Raw genomic sequence first — 12,992 nt, 5'->3', positions numbered from 1 at the left:
GATGGCAACTAAGAAACAGCAGCAAGCAACATCAAAACTGGCTGTGATTCTGGGGTAGAGCAATAGGTGGAAAAGCACCTGAGTATGTTTAAAGCACTGGTGGTGCATATTTAAACAGGTAATCCAGTCCACACTCTTACAGTAGGAAAATTCACCAGTAGCACAGTACCAGCTTTAAATCTGGCACAGTTCTTGTCACAAGGCAAGGCAAGAGTACCTAAAATTTAACATACGTGCTTCTTCTGTTCCTTGGGACTGAGGATATTTTACCACACACTTTACGGAATAATGGACAGGATTATAAATAAACAAAACCAAAACCCAGCAGCCTTCCCACCCCAGGTTGCTTTTTTGATGATGCTCGGTTTGGTGCAGACAGCCAGCACTGGGCTCTCCTTACAACTTGTGCCCCACGTGACTTTGTGGAAAACAAGGAAAGGAACTTTTATAGAAAACTTTCAAAGAAGCTTCACCAGCTGGAGCTCAAAGCGTGTAGAAAGCCACCACGAATGGGAAAGCAGGTATAAACAGAGATTCTGAGAAAAAAAAAAAAATGAACGAAAGACCGATCAGCAAAAGTAAGCTATGTATCGAGCTCAGGAAGTGAGAATTGCCAAAAGGCAGGCCAAATTATACAGGCAAAGACAATCATCACAAAGACCCCAAGGGTTTGCAGGCACACACAAAAGAAGAGAAAAAGAGGAAGCAGGGCCACGATGCAGTGAGGGACAGCATCCTCAGAATTCCGAGCTGATGAAATCACAAACAAATGGTTTCGATAAGTCTGTTAGGTGGGGAATCCAGTCCAGCTGAAGATCATATGCTGTTTTTCATAGCGAGGGATATGCAAATGCTGTATTTAAGAAGTGAAATCAGTATCACAGTTATAGTCCCTTCAATCTGATTTTATATACACATTTGAAGAAAAAAGGAATTAAGGATGTAGAGGCAAATGGAATAAAATGGAACTTTTTCTTCCCCGATGTAGGCCATGTCAGACTAGTCTGACCATCCTCTTTGGTAAGAGCATGAATTTTTTAGGGGAAAGTAATGTTGTATGCACTGATAAAATGAAGTTGGGGTGTTGCCTCGCTACAGGAGAGGATTACAATTCAACATAACTGGGTGGCTTCAGTGATCAGAATGCCATAAATCAACAGTATTGGTCAGCTGTGAGCTAGTAAAGGCTTTGGATGTAAGTAAGGAGTTCATCCCTTTGAGACAACTCGGAAAGAGCAAGCTCATAAAATAACGATGACTTCCTGACACTACACAACTGTGATCCTAAAAGCCATTTCCAGGAGGAGTAAGTGTGTGTTGTGGTCCTCTCAGCTGGAATACTGCATGCAGTTTAGGTCACACAGAGAGCTTTGCTTGAACAAGAGTAAAACTTAGCTGAGAAGAAAGGTGTAAAAAGGCCTCTGACCTTGTAACACAGTGTGTGTAAAGGCTTGTCAGCCTTCAGTTCAGGGTGCGGAACACTTTCCTTGCTAAGGATGAAACATGCCTTTCCAACACCTTTGGCAGACCACACATTGACATGCTCTGCTGTCCAGTAATAACACGCTCTGATTTTAATCATGGGCTGTACCGTATAAAATGAAGTCACTGGGCATACTCAGCCAACAACATGAAGGTTCCCTGCACCTGCTTTAGCTCAGTGCTTTCAGTGCACTAATCCGTCTTCTCTGGAGACTAAAAGTTCTGGATTCAGTCAGACAGGAAAATAATTGCTGTAATTTCCACCAAACAAGTCAGGATGTTCTGACACAGAATTCACGCTGAGTTTAGTGGAAGTGTTGCACACAAGCAGCTTTCCCTCTTGCGGTCTTCTCATGGGACTTATTCACGTTATACAGCCTGCCCACGGTTGTGCACAGCTGTCAGTCCTTCTGCAAAGGAAAGCTAAGGCCGGGGAAAAGGCTGGTGCTGGCTGCAGCCAAGACACATGTCGTGGGAAAGCTTAAGGCACTTCATTTTCCTTAGGCTCTGCCAGTGCAATTACTCCCTTGTACTCTGAAGTGATGTTTTTCTTTACATAAAGACTCCAGCAGATCAGGTGGTAGGTGTAAACAGCACGGTACTTATGCTCTAAATCAGTCAAGGCTCAACGCTAACCCGCATTTCCTAGCCAGCTTTTGCTAGTCTCTGCTGTACCTACAGCACAGGGCTTTGTTTCACAGACCAAGAGCCATCCCTTTTGTGTTCAGAAAATGATTGTCTGATTCTTTTTGCTGCCTCATACTTCAAAAATTTATGAATGACAGAGAAATACTAATAAATGGCACTCATGGGAAATACCGCACCACTGTGTTCTCTGACCACAGAAACCATTTACTGCTATTGTAAAGGTTAAGGGCTTTAAAACTAACTTAAAATATTAGCTGGGTAATCAGCAAAGGACCTGCCGCTCTTTATTCAAATAAATCTGAAGAATTACGCCAATATCAGTGTTTTAGATAGAAATGCTTTATGAAGTGCTTTTTCACTTCTGTTCTTGTTACAGAAGTAAATGGAGTTAAAGGTGTGTGCTGTGTACCTCTCACAATACTGATTTCACACTAGCACTACTACTTGGTGTGTCATTTCTACAAGATGGAAAATGCATTCTAAATTGCTAAACATTTTTTTTTTTTTGTATTTTTCTTCTCTATATTTTTAAGTGTCACTTTAATTTTTCATTTTTCTACTTGTTTTAAAAGAAAAACATTTCTTTTGCTTCTGTTTTGTTTTCAGCTAGAAAAAGAAATCTGGGAAGTAATAAAAGGAAAATGGAAAAGCAACAGCCCCGAGGTATGAATGAAATAAAATCACGTCTTAAATGAACATATATGAGAATGAAATGAACGTTTTCTTATCAATATTTAAGTCACCTTTTAGACTGCTTACAAATACCTTTCTGACCACATGCCAGCTCTCAAGTAGTGATAGGACCAGAGGGAATGGCCTCAAGTTGCACCAGGGGAGGTTCAGGCTGGAAATGAGGAGACATTTCTGTCAGAAAGAGCGGTCAGGCATTGGGACGGGTTGCCCAGGGAGGTGGTGGAGTCACTGTCCCTGGGGGTGTTCAAGGAAAGGTTGGGCCTGGTGCTTGGGGACACGGTTTGGTGGGTGATATTGGTGGTAGGACAGTTGGAGCAGATGATCTTGGAGGTCTTTTCCGACCTTAACAAACCTGTGATTTGCAGATGTTTTACAAGCAGCTCCTTTTACGAGCAGCTTTCCCCTCAGCCTTGGCATCCTCCAGGCAGGGACCAAGGTCCGTGCGGGTCACCCTGCTATCAGCTGGGGATCCCAAAGGCTGGGAAGCCCCTTCTGTGTGGGGAGCACCTGCCCGCAGGGGATGGCAGAGACCGGGGGCCGGGAGCTGCGACTTGTGCCAACACCGGGCAGGGCCGGGGGGCACCGGGCCACAATGGCGGCGGCTCTGAGGGAGCCCGGCGAGGCGCGACCCCCTCGGCGGGGCTTTCCACCGCCACCCCGGCTCCCTCCTTCGCGGGCAGGGCCGGGGGAGGCGGCAGGTGAAGGAAGGGGCGGGCGCTGGGCGCTGGGCGCGGCGAGCGCCGTGCGGGGCCGGGCTCTGCCCGGAGCGGGGCTGAGCGGCCGCTGGCGGAGCCGAGCCGGAGCCCAGCTGAGGTAAGAGCCCCGCTCCCCTCAGCACCCAGCCGCCATTTGCCCCCGCGCCCTCCTCCCTCAGCGCTCCCCTCGCGGGGCCGCCGCCTCGCCTCAGGGGGAGCCCCACGCGTGCTGCCGGCTCTCCGCTCCCCTCTCCTCGCCCCTCTCCTCTCTCCCTTTCCCCCTCTCCCTTCTCGTTTCTCCCGGGGAGGCTCTGGCGGGGCACGGCCGCCGCGGAGGAGCCCTCGTGTGGGGCGTGAGGGCGTGCCCGCGCCCGGCGCCGCCGCCATCTCCCCGGCGGCTCCCTCAGGTGCCCGCGGCCGGCGGCTTCCCTCAGGAGGCTGCCCCGTGTCCCCCCGGGCTGTGGGGCAGGGGGACAAAGCCCCTCGTACCTCCCCGGGTGAAGGCGATGCCCGGTTTCAGCCGAGCCGCGGTGTTGGTGGCGTGCTGTGAGCATCAGGGGCGGTTTCCTAGCGGGTTTGCAGTGATAACGCACAGCGTGTGCTCGAGGATGAGGCAGGAGCTCTTCAAGATGAAACGCGGATTGCAACTGCATCTTCAACGGTGTTTTCTTTAGCCTTGTCATCTCCTTCAAGACTGGTTTGGTTCACGCTGCCCTCTCGGTCGAGGCTTGTGGATCCTGCTCAGCTTCAGGTGTAGGCTCTGCCTGGAGCGTGGTTTTGTGTCTGCAGAGAGCAAGGACAGATGGCTCATGCTTATTTAATTCATCAACTTCTGACCCACAAGTGATCAGTGGAAACTGGTAACAAATAATAGTGATATCCTGAAAGTGGGTACACGCTTCCCCTCCTCCCAGCCCATCCGCCAAGGCCCCTTTGCCATGGGTCAGTGGTGGGACGGGACCATCCTTGCTCCCTGTCGCAGGCCAGCGGTGCCGCGGAGCCGCTCCTGCTGGTGCACGCGCCCCGGCTGGCCTGCACGCAGGCAGGACTTGAGCTTCCTGTGTGAAGTTAGTTGCATTCAACTGGTGCATTTCCTACTGTGAGAAACAAAATGTCCACTTTCACTCTGCTCTCAGTGATTTATGGCTGGGGGAAGAGGGTATGAAACGAATGAATGGCTGAATGATACACCTCCTCTGTTTGCTCTTACCTTTATGTGTACAGGACAGGTACAGCAGGAGCCTCTGCAGTTTGTTTCATTCAGATACCTCCTTCAAGCTACAGTTGGAACTAAACCTAACTTGCTGTTTTTCTTTTAGGCATAACACATGTTCCTTTCCCTTCCTGTTACTGTATTTTGGAGCTATCCTGCTGTTGCAAGAGAGCTGATTAATAGATACCCCTTGCCAATATTCCATTCCTGGGGAGTCAGTGCTGGGTCAGCTTAGCGGTGGGTTAAACGCTGTTTCCTGTTTGTGTGTTTTTCGTTTTTGAGATCTCCCAGCTCTCCACAAACTTCTCCATAAAGCATGACAAATTTCATTCTAAAAAATCCAGCTAACAAAGAGCTTTTTTTTGGAAGTTGTAAATGAGGGAGATACAGAGATGCCAGTTCTGGAAAAAGTTTGAAGTGTTCAAACCACCAAGAATGAATCCACAGATGAATTCTTGCAGGCATCTCTGGCAGGGCTGTCTGAGTGACAAACACCGGGTGTTTGAGGCCAGTCTGATCAGTTGACTGAATCTGTAAGATGCCACATGCAGGTAAACCCCTGGACTTGTGGTCTTTTAAGACCAGGCTTTAAATCTAATTTGTTAGAAAACTTAGTTACCCTACAGAAAAAGAGGTAGCAAGAAAAGTCTCCTACTTCAAATTTTTACGTAAATGGACATGTAGTAGCCTCCTTCGGTGGAAAACCAAACATCGCAGCCACTTTGATAGTCAACAGTAAGAATGGAAACTCATTAAGATCTGTTAACTTCTGTCTTGTAACGTTGAAAGAAACATGGATGATCAAAAATGTAAACCAAATGTATGCATTTGTCGTTTTACCTGTAGGAAAAGCCCTTTTGACACTCAGCCTCTGGTGGTTGTGTTGTGTGTGCCTCACCCCGTAGCCCTCAGGTTGTTAATGCACTTATTGCCGTGCGTTACACTACAATGAGGCTGTGGTAATGGAGGGGAATGAGCTTTGACTTGACGACGTGTACTTGGTGCTGGCATTTCGTCCAGTCTGTTTGGGTAACTCTCACTCTTGCCAGTTTATCCAGCAGTTTCTTAAGTCATTTGGAATGTGCAGCCCTGCAAGCATTGTGTCAATTAGTTGCTCCTGGCTTAAGCCCTGATCTTAAAAGTACTTGCAGATGTGAGTACCCTATTACTTGCAAAACCGATTATCTGTATGGTTGTAGGATCAGGATCTTGGCTTGTTACTTCTACCAGATCTGGCAGGGTGTTTCATGGTTGCTCAGGCTCTCAGTAGAATCGATGGGTAGCCCTGCAAACAAGTGTGGGAATTTATCAAGGGATTTATCTGGGGACTTCCAGTGAGCTGGTTTTGTTTAGATGCGAAAGTATCGATACAATGATTCTGCCACAATGCCTTTAGTCTTTTGATGGGGATTTCTGAGGTAGGAGAGAAAACAACCTTATAGATAGCTATTACTGGCCTGCATAGCAAGTCATGAACTGTCTTGTCTTGCATGTTTCTTGCCCTTTTTAAGGTGAATTTATTCCACAAATGCACTTCCTGATGACATTGCTGTGTTTTTGCATTTGAACCTGTAACGGAGTCAACAGTGTCAGGAGAGAAGATGGGAGAGATGAGCCTGGACACAGAGGGACCTGAGGCAGCAAGAGAGGGACAGCACATTTTCATACATACAGTGCTAAAGGGAGTGCGCATTTTTTACACTCTTTTCTCATGTACATTTATCAGAGCCAGTTCCTTTCATATTTATGGACCATTGCTAACTCTCGTTAGCACCTCTTCCACTGGTCTTAATGCCCAAATGTCTAGCAAGCTATACCTTGTGTGATGTTTTGAGGAAAGAATTGAAGGCACTGAAGTTCTGTTCGGTTTGGGGTATCACTGTTAGCCTTAAGGAATTACTTCCCGTGCTGCATAGTCCAAGCGTGCGTCTCATCAGATTGCTTGCTGAAGCCTGATGACTGGACCAGAGCATGTAACAGAATTCTCAATGCACTGTGCTTTCTAAGAGCAATGTGCTTCTCCACAGGATTGCTCCAAGAGTTATTTGAAGGTTGTTGTTTTTTGTTCTTGTCTCTTATCCGTGAGCTCCTATGTTGTCTTTCTCATTTTTCTTTTATTAAAAAGAAGTGGGGTTGAAGAGTCCACGTTTCATTTAACGCATGCAGGAATCTGAAAACTGTTTTTCCTCAGGCCAGGGATGAATTCTAAACAAGGCCAAGTAATAATTAGGGAAGAATGCAGAGACATGGCTTCCTATGGAAACAAACCTGAATGTGCTCCCTCTATCCCACCATGCTAGCAACAAATAACCTATTTAGTTTACTCGCTTGCCAGCTCATTTATAGTAATGACCCAGTTCTTTTCTTTTCCTAGGTGTCATTGCAGCAGTTACGCATATCTGGATGTCTTTGGCAGAATGATATTTAAAGGCAATGTACAGTGCAGGAAAGTCAGAGAAGGAATTACAGTTTTCTGCTCAGAAATCAAATCTGTCCTTAGCAATGCTTGTCTCTGCAGCTTCCACAAGCTTTTTTTAATTATCATTTAGGAGGCGGGAAGAGAATAGCTTGCACAGCTACTGTAACGCTTCTTCCTTCCGCCATCACAGGCCAGTTTAAGCAGACTGATTCAGGGACTCCGATCTGTACCTAGTGCGCTCTCTCAAGTTTTTCCCTAACGTTGTTCTGGCAAATCTTAGCCTTGTGAAAGTGCACAGCCTGGATCTGTCTACCAAAATTGTTGTAAATTGCTGAGCTAGCTAGCTGGCCTGAAAGAAGCAATCCTTTGGCTATCTTTAGGAGTACCTGCTTGCTGCATTTTGTTTCTGGATTAATCTTTCTATCTGTGGTTGCAGAGAGGTAGGAAAGGCAGACCTGTTACTTCCTTGTAATCTTACCTTTCTGGAAAGACCACAGATAAAATGACAAGATACAGAATATAGAATCAGGAAGGTTGGAAAAGACCTCCAAGATCATCTGGTCCAACTGTCACCCTACTACCAATGTCACCCACTAAACCCTGTCCCTAACCACCAGGTCCAACCTTTCCTTGAACAGGACGGTGGTGACTCCACCACCTCCCTGGGCAACCTGTCCCAGTGCCTGACTGCTCCTTCTGAGAAGAAATTTCTTCCTAATTTCCAATCTAAACCTCGCCTGGCGCAACTTGAGGCCATTTCCTCTAGTCCTACCACTAGATGCCTAGGAAACTCTTATTTTCATCCTCTTTGTTTGAAAACTCTCACTGTTCAACTCATTATCGTGAAAGCTTTCATATTTTGCATTTGCTAAATTATGATACTGACTGTCAAATTGTACACCATTAATCACGTACCATCAGGATCATTCTGGCCTAGCAGATCAGTAGGTGCACTTCCATCACGAGGCATGTATCATCCTCCAGGGAATGCGTGTACCTTTCTAACTTTTTCCCCTCTCTCATGCTCTTCTAGTGTTAAGTTGTGAAATAAGGAACTTCCTAATTCAAGCTGGCTTTGCATCTGTATGCTTTTAAAAGGTAAATGATTTGTTTTTCCATAGTTACATGCAATCACTCTACTGTATCTTATAAGTACATGTTTTTGTGATTGTAGACCATTTCCTTGGATACTTTAGGTCAGGAAGACGGGAATTTTGAGTTCTGTCCTTTAAGTATGTCTGACTCTAATTTATGTAGGCATTGATACAGAGCACACGCATGCAGAAAACACATATACAACTGTAGAACACTTCATTGGGGTTCTTGATTGTTTCAGTGCAGGGTTATATTGCAATCCCCAAACAGAAAACTCAGCGAGCATATTTAATCAAGGCTTTGATTTCATTATCCTTGCAGCCTCACCATAAGAGACTACTAGGAGAAACTTGGATTTGTGCCCTTAATCATGAACTCACCAGTAAGAGCTCTTCGATCTGGAATGAAAGATGTCTTGTTTGTTTCCTCAAAACATGAAAATGGAATTTCCATCAGAACTCACACAGGAGCAACAACTGAGCAAAATAAGAGCTTTAGTTTTTTTGTTGTTGTTGTTGTTTTTGTTTTTTTTTTTTTTTTTTAAGAAATCTGGTGGCATCACTGAGTAATATTTCCCCAAATTTTAGAATTCTATGTTTTTTGATAGGAACACTAGACAAATATACAGAGGTAATGAGTGAGGTCTCTAAGAAGAGAGAGTTGCATATATTTTAAGCAAGCATTTATTACTCAGTTTTTGCAGGGTTTGTGCACTGTATGTTTTCAGTCTTTCCTCCAACTGAAGGATAACATGCTCTTTTAAAAATCCTAAAATCTCTCAACATAGTAGCTGGAGCCTTAAAAGAACTGAGACTCAAATTTAGTGGTTGGCAACATTTTGTGCTTCTTAAACATGACAAATAAAGATGCTTTTCCAATGCTTTGGGTACTTTTGCAGAGCTGGCAGTTTCTAAATTACTTCAGTTCTTCAGAGGTAGAATTCAGTCAGGGTTTCTGTGTAGACAGCATTGTTTTTGCCCCATAAAGCAGATGCCATCACAGCATCTGTCTTCTGCTACATACACTCATTGAACACCCATGTTAGGGTGGTCATCATGTCAGGGTGATTTGTTTGCTCACCTCCCGTTCCCTCCTTCCCCCTGCCTGGTTGCTGCATCGCTGTCTTTTGGCTGTTTTCAGCATACTTGCAGAAATGGTAACAGGCTGTGACGGAGCCTCCAGGCAGAGGTGGGGGTTTTTGCTTGCTTTCTCCTTCCTCTGTCAGAATGAACGGGGTGACAGAAAGACTGGAAATGGATCGACTCTTTGATCTTACCAGTTATTTTTAACTGTGCTGTGCAGCTCTGGTGTGTTGTTTGCACAGATGGAGCAGCACTGCAATACTGCTAAAATTCAGGCACTGTGTCAGTTTCGCTATAACTAAGTGAGTTTTAAAATAAAAAAACAAAAACCTCCCACAAAACTGGCTCGTACCTCAAGACAGCAGCTGTTCACTCCTAGAGCAAAGCAGGAGCAGCAACACCTTGACCAGAAGTTTATTAAAGGCCCCAGTTCTTAGTGTTGTGACCACTGCCTTTGTTACAGCTCATCTCTTGTCTTGCAGCTCGTTTGCAAAATCCAGCACCCTGTCTGAACACTGAGTTCCAGTTAAGCTCTTAGTCTCATCTTGCTGAAAAACAACCTGCATGTTGGAGCTTTAATTAATTACCTTCCTCATCCCTGATTCTGACAGTATTCGGAAAGAAAAGGCTGAGAGTCCTATAGCACCAGTGTGCATGTCTGGATCTGCTGCTGCCTCAACGATCCTTGTGTTTCAGTTGTTGGCTAGAGGAAGAGCTGATGGGAAGTGTGCTGCAAGACTCATCATGAAAGGTGATCTCTGCATAACAGAGACGTGACTAAAAGCAAAAGATTTCTCAGAAGTATGTGGCAGATCCAAACAAAGAGAGGAGGGAGGATAGTAGACACAGGTAGGAAGATTTAGGATTCCTAGGTTTAGTACTAATATGGTCAAAAAATGCAGCATGCTGGATCTTTGGAAAGTAGTCTGCATGCGTGAGTTTTCTCTGTGAGGACAAGAATGTGAATTTAGGGTGGGCTTTGGTCACCCCATCTCCATTGTGACTCTGAGTGTTAATGCACCTCCTCGTTGTTCAGGTCAGCCACCCTGGAGCTGCCAGCTGCGCTGCATCTTTGGGTGCTAATCTGCTTTAACAGACTGGAAAAAAGGCCAGGTGTAGATTCATGTGCTGTCTGCCTCTTCAGATGAACCATGAACCTCTGCTGTGCAATATTAATCTTTAAACAAAACCTAAAAGCAACACTGAATTCTAAATGTTCTTACACTGAAGTGACTTTAAATAACTCCAGCTTCGTCTTGTATTAGCACTGAGGTTTTCATTTAAAGCTATGCAAAACAAAAACCAAGAACCCTTGGAGGAGGGAAATCTCGCTTAACACGTCAATTTCCACTTTCATGTTCAGTTCTTCTCCAGACAAATAAGCTTCCTTCTCTTCAGGAGAGCCTTTCTGTGCTGAAGTCAGTCACTGGAATGTCTCTATTTTTCTTTATGGAGCACTTTAGGGCAGCGTATCAGATTCTGCAGCAGATTCCAGTAAATGTAAAAATGTGTTTTCATTTTCATTTTTCACGTAATAACCATTTAGTAACAAATAAGAAGAGCAGAGGAAGTAGATTGTTGTGAATACCTCCGTGTTATCTGGTTAAATACGACTTGAAAGACTGAAAGAAGAAGAAAAAAATGAATGTGGTTCAGTAGGAAGCTTTGTTTCCCTGTTCTATTTTTAACTTCGGCTAGTGTAGTGATAGAAATTAATCATCATTCTGGAAACAGTCATTTTTATAAATATTTGCATATTTTCCTATTAAATAAATGGTAGTCTATTGAGGAGAGAAAAAAACCCAAAGCTCATTTTGAGTTTAAATGTCTCATGAGCTCTGATTTTGGGCGTTACAGCATAAAAGTAGAAACTAGATTTGATCCAAAATTTCTTTTCAGGATCTACATGCAAATCTTATTCCAAATTAAATCCTCTTTGAAATGGTCCTTAATCTCACGTTTTATTAGCTCTCTTAAATCACTTTTCAACACTTCACATACTTCTTACCATTTTGAGATGAGTAAGGGACAATCTCTCCATTGGAATATTTGCAAAACTTTTAAAAACCCTCCTATGAAGTAAAAAGCTTTGGTTTAAATGCCCTGTCCTTACAAATTTCATCTCGGTCTCCTTAGTTCCCCTTCGGTTCAGCAGAAGTTGCTTGCGTGCGTGTAAGTGCTGAGGTTAGCATTCAAACGAGAACGTAGCTAACCGTGAGAGCTGGTTCCTGCAACCAAGCAGCAGAGGCTTAAACTCCTACTCCCTAATCTTGTGACAACCCTACTAAAAAGTGTAAATTGTTACCCTGACGGTGCTGAAGGGTAATCCTATTCCAACATGTCACATAACTGTTCTACATCGAGCTGGAACTTGCTATATACACTGAAGATGCTGAGTTTGACGTGTTACAGGTGTAAGGCAGTTGTTTCAAGCGAGAGCATCCCTTCTCTTGGAGCACTGCGGTATGGCCTGACTGCAGAGACAGCCCAGGCTGTTGCTGGACATCGCTAGCTCATACCGTGCGCCTCTATCCAAACTGAGCAATTGCACAGTTTTGACCAACTGAAGTCTGCTTCTCATTTTTCCTTGTGTTAATAAAACTGTATACTTCAGGTATGTAGGCTTGTGTGAGAGCTAGTCTCCTCCTTTGCTTTGTTTTCTGTACTTTCCTGGATTCCTAGAAAAATTTGTATTTTTCTACTTTGTCCTGTTAATGATGCAGAGAGAAATCTAGCACAAAGAAACCTAGCCTGTAAGCCTAAAGGTCCTATGGACAGAGGAAAAGCTTATAATTTGCTAAATCGAGACTTATCCTATCTGTAAACTTTGCTAATCAAAATGAGGCCCTCTGAGCTATGTTTAGGCAAAAGTGTCCTGTTTTGCACAGCTGCTAAGAACCTGTAACTGGTAAGTGCCTTTCTTGAATCAGTCAGGCTTAAACATCGGAGCTTTTCACTGTTCCTTTTCAGTCAGTTAACCAGTCTCTGTTTTTGAGCCAAATAGGTGCATTTCCAAAGTACGGCACAGTTTTAACTGTGCAATTCTGTGAGTGGAGTGGGATTTCTGTATACAGCCTCTTGGACATGTTGTAGGGGAAATACGCTTCCTGCTGTCGGAGTGGGCATCCCCTGTCAGAGCATGGGGCACTCCAGTGTTGTCTCTGCTGTTTGCTGTCTGGGACAATACGTACCTGTGATTCCGAACCAGAGACTTGTGTTTAACAAGAATAGGTGAATATATGCTACAGGAACTAAAAAGGGTTTTCTGAGAAGTCAAAATACCCTTTGCAGCGAGGGTAAGATTGGTACTTCTCTCCAAAGAGCAGGAATACCAGTGGCATTATATACGATGGAGTTGTGGTCCTGGATTTAGGAGAACCTGTGCAAACAGTAGGCTGATGGATAGCCTGGCCCAAACTTATCCCATGCCCAAATCTATCCCATCAATAAGCTTGTGTGGGTACTCTTATTCAGCAGTCAATTAAGCATGGCAGGGTGCTGGGGTTATGCTAGATAAATGCTTGGTGTGTGACTGTGCAGTGGGGGGGGAGGGAAATTTGGAAGGGAAAGAGGAATGCTCTAAGTGTGCTTTTAAGGTTAAAGTAGGAGAACAGAAGGAGAGAGCGTAGCTATTCTCTAGCCACTTATAGAGGAAATCATTGTAT

At 44.6% G+C, this 12,992-nt stretch overlaps 1 protein-coding gene across 1 annotated transcript in view; it reads left to right on the top strand.

Annotated features, from left to right (window-relative positions):
- Positions 1–3,604: 3,604 nt before the first annotated feature.
- The window catches only part of SH3BP2 (SH3 domain binding protein 2), a 37,275-nt gene continuing 27,887 nt past the window's right edge, over positions 3,605–12,992 (top strand). Inside the window, exon 1 of the mRNA XM_082759077.1 lies at positions 3,605–3,636. The gene's annotated coding sequence lies outside the window, so the exon portion shown is untranslated. The remainder of the gene's footprint in view (positions 3,637–12,992) is intronic.

The sequence above is a fragment of the Aythya marila genome, assembly GCF_965140915.1.
Source record: "Aythya marila genome assembly, chromosome: 4".
Taxonomy (NCBI): domain Eukaryota; kingdom Metazoa; phylum Chordata; class Aves; order Anseriformes; family Anatidae; genus Aythya; species Aythya marila.
Note: the sequence above shows the minus strand (reverse complement) of the source record. Positions and strands in the feature narration are given on the sequence as shown.